This window comes from Nicotiana tabacum, chromosome 11 (genome assembly GCF_000715075.1).
Source record: "Nicotiana tabacum cultivar K326 chromosome 11, ASM71507v2, whole genome shotgun sequence".
NCBI lineage: Eukaryota > Viridiplantae > Streptophyta > Magnoliopsida > Solanales > Solanaceae > Nicotiana > Nicotiana tabacum.
The window spans coordinates 111,726,453-111,733,940 of NC_134090.1; the positions used below are offsets into that span (position 1 = coordinate 111,726,453).

The following is a 7,488-nucleotide window of genomic DNA, read 5'->3' on the forward strand; positions in this document are numbered from 1 at the left end:
CATTTCATTATCCTTTTGCCTTACTTTGAAGAGGTCCGACTTCCTAGTTTCGACCTTGATAGCCCCAGCGTGCGCTTTCACAAAAGTGTCTGCAAGCATAGTAAATGAGTCAATAGAATCAGGGGGTAAGTTGTGATACCATATCATAGCTTCCTTTGACAGGGTTTCTCCGAATTTCTTCAGCAAGATAGACTCGATCTCATCATCCTCCAAGTCATTTCCTTTGATGGCGCATGTGTATGAAGTTACATGCTCGTTTGGGTCAGTTGTTCCGTTGTACTTAGGAATCTCGGGCATGCGGAATTTTTTAGGGATCGACTTTGAAGCCGCGCTCAGAGGGAAAGGTTTCTGTACAAACTTCTTGGAATCCAAGCCTTTCAGTATCAGCGGCGCTCCTGGGATCTGGTTGATCCTGGAATTGTAGGCTTCCACCTTTTTGTCGTTTGCTTCGATTTTCTTTTCCCTTGATTCTATTCGTTGTGTCAGCTTCTCGAGCATTTTTATGATCTCGAGGTTATTACTCGACTCGATCTCTCCGCGACCGGTACCTCCCTGAGGGTGATCTCTCGAGACAGATCGAGCTCGATTCTGCTCGGTACGCGACTCTGGTTTTGTAACTGAGCTATCACCGTCTGTTGAGCCTGTAACATTTCGAAGACCATCCGTAGATTGATCTCGTCTCCTCCATTATTTTGAGTATTTTGTGTTGTCGACCGGGCTCCACCATGAATGCTATTCTCGGGGCCAGTAGGGAGGCTTGTGTCGATAGCCACATGCGAATTAGCGTCCAACGGGTCCGGAATTCCGCAATTAAAATTCTGATGGAATCAACGGGTGGTACCTCGTTACCGGGCGCTATGTTTTTGTTTTCACCGTGGTGACCTGACTCATTGTCAGCAGGTAGAGGTGTTAATTGTGAGTTTGACATTTTGAGCTTAAGCCTGAAATTAGAGACACTTCAAAGAACCAGTGTAAAATAGTGTGTATTATGAAAATTTGTATCAAATAACTACTATTATTCTTAGCCCCACGATGGACGCCAAACTGTTTACCTTTAAAATCGGATAACAATTGAATTTATAAGTGATTTTAAGGATACATGGGTTAATTTGACACAAAGCGATAAATTGAATTATAAATAACGCAAACAATAATAAAGTAAATTCAAACCGTATGATTTGAACAGTTATAACCTTGAAAAATAAGTCTCACTCAAACTGGATGTAATTCAAATAATATCAGATACAGAAGAACAGTAGCTTGCAGGAAGAAATTATATTATAATACTTTGGCTGCGTGTTGCAATGTGTTTTACAAATAATCAGACCCCCTTTATATAGTAGGGGAATCCTACTTTAGGTACAATTCTATAAAAGGTAAAAAATCTTATGATTTGCTAATTAACCGGTTTCTCATTAATACATGCTGAGATTTCCGCCGTGATACCCGACCGGTTACGGATATTTTGGCTTCCCATTATTTGGTCCGACAATATTTCCTCGAGCTCATTCGGAGTCGGGGTCGATTCCGGGGTCATGGATTTAATGATCCCGAAGACAGGTGTTCTAACCTCGTACCCTAGTTCGATGGAGCCCGGAGTCGATCTTTAATCTATTTTTTTTATCCCGATCTGTCATGCAATAGAGGAGCCCGATTTCGACTGTATACAAATATCCCTTACAAAAAACTCATAAAAGTGGTACGACTTTTTCTTACCATCTTGTTTTAATAAATTTAGGCATCACAATTGAAGGCACCTATAATTAGAGAATTTTAGCCACACACAAGAAAATATCTGAAAATAATTTCAACACTAGGTTGCCATTTGCGTACCTACTGATTTAGCGTTTCCCAGAAATAAGATATTGCAATACGATCTCGAGCAAACAGGAAACCTGCATAACCATAATGTCACAGCAAGGAACACTATTACTGAAAGGAAGAAGAAGATAGATTCCATAGGGAATCAGATCCATCAGGATTATGCTACATGAAAGGACACAACAGATTAAAATATGTCATTTCAACATATGCCTATAATAGCCATATGACCAATGTACTCAGGGTAAGTTTCTTTCACCAGAAAGTAAATAAATCATGAAGAATAAGTTCAAGAAAATTGTTATCAGGATATTGCAACTCATCTTGGACATTAGTATTAGTATAAACACATAGGAAAATAGTTGTATGGCATATTATCCTGTCTGGAAGGGAACTTGGATGTTGCAGAAACCTTTCTCCAAATATTGGTGTCGGCAAATACATGGCCTAAATCGAGTGATCTCTGTCCACACCAAATATCTTGCATCGAAATGCCATTTGCACCAGTACTATTATTAGTAGAATGCCTACTGGCATCAGAATAGTGAAGAGAAGCAATGAATACTTGTACTTTCAGTGGTAATGCAGTGTTAAGAAAGCAAAATCAAGAATATATCCCAAATAGCAAAATAATAGCGTGAAAGCATAATCAAGTAGCTTAAAGCTCATATCAGTTGAAATCTTGTGGTTCTAAAAATATAATAGGAGTTTCTTATTCAAATCCCCAGACCCCACTATGTGGGATTATACTGAGTTTATTGTTGTAGGTTCTTATTCAAATCGTTTATTTAAAAATCTACGGGTTTAATTCTTTTAGATACGCATTCTGCCAATTTCACATTTTAGCAGAGATGTGTCTATTTTGACACATACTTAATAGCAAACAACATTGTGATCTCAAAAGTGAATCAGAGGGCCTCCCAAATTCTAGATGCCAGTAAACACCAATGACCTCATATATTATTTCACAAAGTAGCATAAGTAATGCTCCTGCCCAGTAAGAAATATGAGCACAGATTAAGTATCACGACATTTCTCCTAGTCTGATAAGAATGAATGACTTTCGAGCTTTAAGAATTTAGTTTGACCTCATTGGATGCAATGTTGAATAAGTTAAACAGTAATTTCAGTTTCAACTTTAAAAGCCAATCTATTCTATTAAAAATAGAATAGAGGATGTAATAGGTTAGATATCCAAATGAATCCCCACCTAGCTTAATGGTTTCTCAAAAAATTAAAAATATTTCATTGGTCTCGGCACCTGCCTTATTAAAGTCATCACAAGAACCCTTAAGCCAAAAGTTGATTAGTGTCTTTATTTCAAAATAAACTTATTGGCCAAGGGAAATGAAAGCATTCTAGTTTAGTTTATTGTACGGAAATATAGTATGAACAAAAGGAGATTTGCCTATTGAGAAATTTGAGCCAAAATAAACTTAAGCTTAATCACACAAGCAGCACCAAGAATATTAGAAGTTTCATTCCTGATAATCGCATACTGACCTGACGATCTTGAAAAGCCAACTTGAGTTTGATCCTCACTTGTATCCCTAGTTGTCTACCTCTCTTTTTCTTCAGCATTTGGACTCCCTGTTTGAATTTGAGTAAGGCTAGAAAAAGGAGTTTTAACAAAATCCATCTCCTGATTACTTTCTCAAGTTCTTAAACTAAGAAGTCAAGGTACAATTTTGAACTATTCTGTGTATTCCCACTACACCAATTAATAAAGGAGAAAAGCTAATGTACCAGTGCTCCCATTCTCGCATATTCAGAGCTACAAACATCTCAAGGAACCATGATCTCTGCCGTAGTGTTGATGTAAACATCATATTTAAGATCCTAAAAAACACCTCTCAATACTCAACAAATTTATTCTTACAAAAATTAAATGTAGATTTAGACATTAAATAATTTCTTGGCTAAGTAATCAAATAAAAGAAAAATTAGCAAGAGAAATAAAATTCTAAGGGTGGAAGAAATCCATAATGTCACAAGAACATGTTCATAAAGTTCTAATTTTTTTTTCTCCTCTTTATCTCAGAATCCACAAGACAAAGGAAAATGAAGAGAGTTACAATGCCAATCTGTCAACCTTCTTTTTGATAATCTCTTAGGTAAAAAGACGTTAAATTTGAGATTTTGAAGATAATTCTTGTTTAAGCACCTAATATCTGCAGTTTAGTATCATGTCAATGCAAAAAGATAAAATATGATCCCTGTCTTTGAAAGATCACGTGAAGACGGATGACACATAAAGGGGCCCTATCGAAAATAATTGACAGCACAAACATTATCAATTGCACCTTGGAAATGAAAAACTTATCATCTACCAAATATAAATGATAGAGCTTCAAAAAAAAAAAAAAGAAGCTTCTGAAAACCATAAGCTAGTTCTAATCCCCTCCACCACTCGCGAAGAAACCCCCCCAAAACCAATTAAAGCAAATGTATGGTATTCTGATAAATCTAATGACCAAGGTATGGAAGAAATCATTATCTTGTCACATCACTTAAGCAGAATTTAAGACTATAAATACATGCAAATACAATATAGAGACAGAAAGAAAATGATTGAAACAATTTCATCAAAAAGAAAATGATTGAAACAAAAATTGTGAAAATTCAAGGTGCATCAGCCTATTATAGAATCGCCAAAAAATGAAGTAGACCGTGCAATTAATTGCCTATATTAAAAAATTCCAAGTAGTAGATAAGTTATCTGGACGATGCAATAAAGTTGATGGTCAATTAAGTGAATATAATTGTAAGGTAACAATTTACTCTGCAAAAGCGTATCAAATAAATCATTTTATAAAACATAGGACGTCAAGTTCACAAATATGATACACATTAGCTTCACTATTATGTATCATATGTTTGACAATGCAAAATATTTGTTAATAGAGGCGACTTAATTAGAAAGTCAAAATTAACTAAATCACATATATTAAACCAAAGTCTTAGGATTTGATTATGCACTTTCAAATGTTACAGAAAAAAATTTAAGCAAAAGAGGTGGTATTTGAATCTGGATGATCTTTTCATCTTCTCAGCTAAACCAAAGCTAATTGATCGAGCTTCGCTCTAAAGTGTCAACCAAGAAACATGTAATAAGCTATCGTACTAAGCTCTTTTTCTATCCCTTAACTGAGAAATTAACATCAAAGTGTAAAGTAGAAAAGATTTACCACAACGTCGAAGTTATATACAATTTGGTGAGATCAAGGCAGTGAAATAATTATGGCAAACTGATAAAATAACCTAGAACCTAGCACCATTAGAATTCTATCTCTTTCACTACCCTCCTTTTCCCCCCAAAAAAACCCTCTAGTTGGAACTGGAACTGGAACTGAAATCCGTCAGATATTCGATAGCATAAGACCTAAGCAATACTGAAATTTTTATCGAAAAATCAAGATATATCGATTTAGCATGGAGAATCGGTAACAGAACAAAACTTTTGAAGGAGAGGTGGAAAAAACTGAGCACTGCATTCGGGTAAAGAGAACCCATGGGGAAATAGATCAAAAGAGGAAGAGTACACAAATATATAGTGGCGGTAGAAATAAATGACACGTACTTAAGTAAAATGACTAAATTAACCATGATTTTAAATTTACTGATATGAATTTAACATGTTAAACCATTTCCTCTTCTATACATACTATATTATAAGCATAAATACCAAACTAAAAACTTAAAAGACTGAACTAACCCTAGAAAGCTGAATGACTAGTACCCTTCAACATGATATTATTTCAAATACAATTTTGCACAAAACTGTAAATATACATTCTAATAAAATTAAAAAAAAAAAAATATTAAATTGAAATAAAGACAAACGTGGAATTGACAGCCCTTTGACTTTCAACATTAATAAGTAACCTCCTATTAAATATTAAATAATAGTTATATGAATGTTGTTAATTGAAAATCCTACGTCTAAAATTTCCTGGGAATTCTAAGCATCACCAACCTTTGAATTGTTTCTAATTCAATATATTTAGAATACAACCCAATGAATAATTGTGTCAATGGTAATATTTTTATTCTCTTAAATAAATTGCTAAATGATTCATCCGTTGTAGAAACTGAAAAGTCGTATTTGTCATCTCATTGTTGTGATGTTGTTTCTTCTTTACTAATGATATTTGTGACATACGAATTTTTATGGTCTAAAGTCTTGGGATAAATTCCTAAATTCAACTAATAGTTAGCCTAAAGTCTAACATGGATTTAAATTAAAATCTGATTTTATTTGGGCTCGTCTATTTAATTGAACTTCAAAAGATGAGCCTCTTTCACTAGCCCGAAGCCCAAATGGCTAAAATTACATCTTAAAGCCCAAACAAATGCCACATGTCAGGCGCCAAGTCAAAAAAAGTGGCCAATAATACCTTACTACGTATCAAGCGATATATCAAGTTAACTGGCCAATAAAAGCATGTCAAGTGTAGCTAAATGAGATAGGTTCATAATTCAAATGGGCCAATCAAATCATAGCAAAAGCTTTTGGCTTTATCACAACTCTCCTATTCTACCATTATAAATAGATAGCTCACATAAGGCCAAAAGAGAACACAGAGAGAAAGACATCAAGCAAGTTAGAGAAAAGCTGGAGAAGCTCCAAGGAAGCATCGAAAGTCTTCTTCTACATTGGCGATCTTCATTCGTAATAATTTAACAATGGAGTACAAGTCAAGAATCCAAGAGACGGATCCAAATCTTCCGTTCGTGATAGTTAAATCTCAAATCATTGTTCGTGACGGCCATCAAACTGTTCGTGACGGATCCCGTCCTTTCAAGAACAAGCCAAGAGCCCATGAAGTAACGTTTGTGAGGAGAAGAATCAGAGGACGTCATTTGCAGATTTGGTGACATTCTGGAGATTGCAACCCAAGTCGACTCTTCATATTATGTTTTGTAATTTGCAACTTTTTTCTTATCTTGAATATTACAGACTCGAAATTTGTTGTTACAGCGTTATAACACTATTCATCCTTATGTGGCTAGATAATGTCAAAGCATTCTACAAGCAAACTTTCAAGTATTTAATTTGTCTATACCATATTGTTTGATATTTAAAGGAAGGAGTAAAGTTTGAGGTCTACAGCAAGGCAGGGTTTCTCTACTAAAGTAAGTAACTCGTTAATATAAATTTGTCATCTTCTTTTTCCTTTTTTCTTTATTTGGTGTATAATTTCTGGACTGTATATGTAAAAGTTTATGAGTCTATGTTAATTCAGGTTACTCAGAAATATTGTAGCAATTATGGTAGTGTAATTATTCATTGAGTGTTACCTGAATAAATTATAAGTTTAGTATTTTTTTTTTTAATTTGGTTCTCAATTTCTATATATGTATTCGTACTAACATTTCGGAATGAAAGCTTAGCTGATGATGTTTCATGTATGTCTATGTGAGCAAGATTTTGCTCTCGATTATTAGTCAAAATTAAATTCTTAACAGAAGTTAGATTCTAGAGAAATATCTTACTTTTTAAGGGGCTAAACATTTGAATATAGTAGGAGCTTCTCTAACAAAAACCAACAAAGAAAGAACAAAAAGGAGTTTTAAGCAAAATGCATCCTTTTCTGTCATAAAATGAACAATATGTGTCCAATTTCGTTCTAAAATAATTTTCAATGCATTTTTTGGCATTTGATA

At 34.4% G+C, this 7,488-nt stretch overlaps 1 long non-coding RNA gene across 1 annotated transcript; it reads right to left on the reverse strand.

Annotated features, from left to right (window-relative positions):
* Positions 1–1,260: 1,260 nt before the first annotated feature.
* LOC142166342 (uncharacterized) lies at positions 1,261–5,391 on the reverse strand. The gene is made up of 2 exons (XR_012696691.1): positions 3,325–5,391; positions 1,261–1,895 (listed from the first exon to the last, which is right to left on the reverse strand). It is a non-coding gene; the product is annotated as an uncharacterized LOC142166342 (long non-coding RNA).
* Between the last annotated feature and the right edge of the window lie 2,097 nt (positions 5,392–7,488).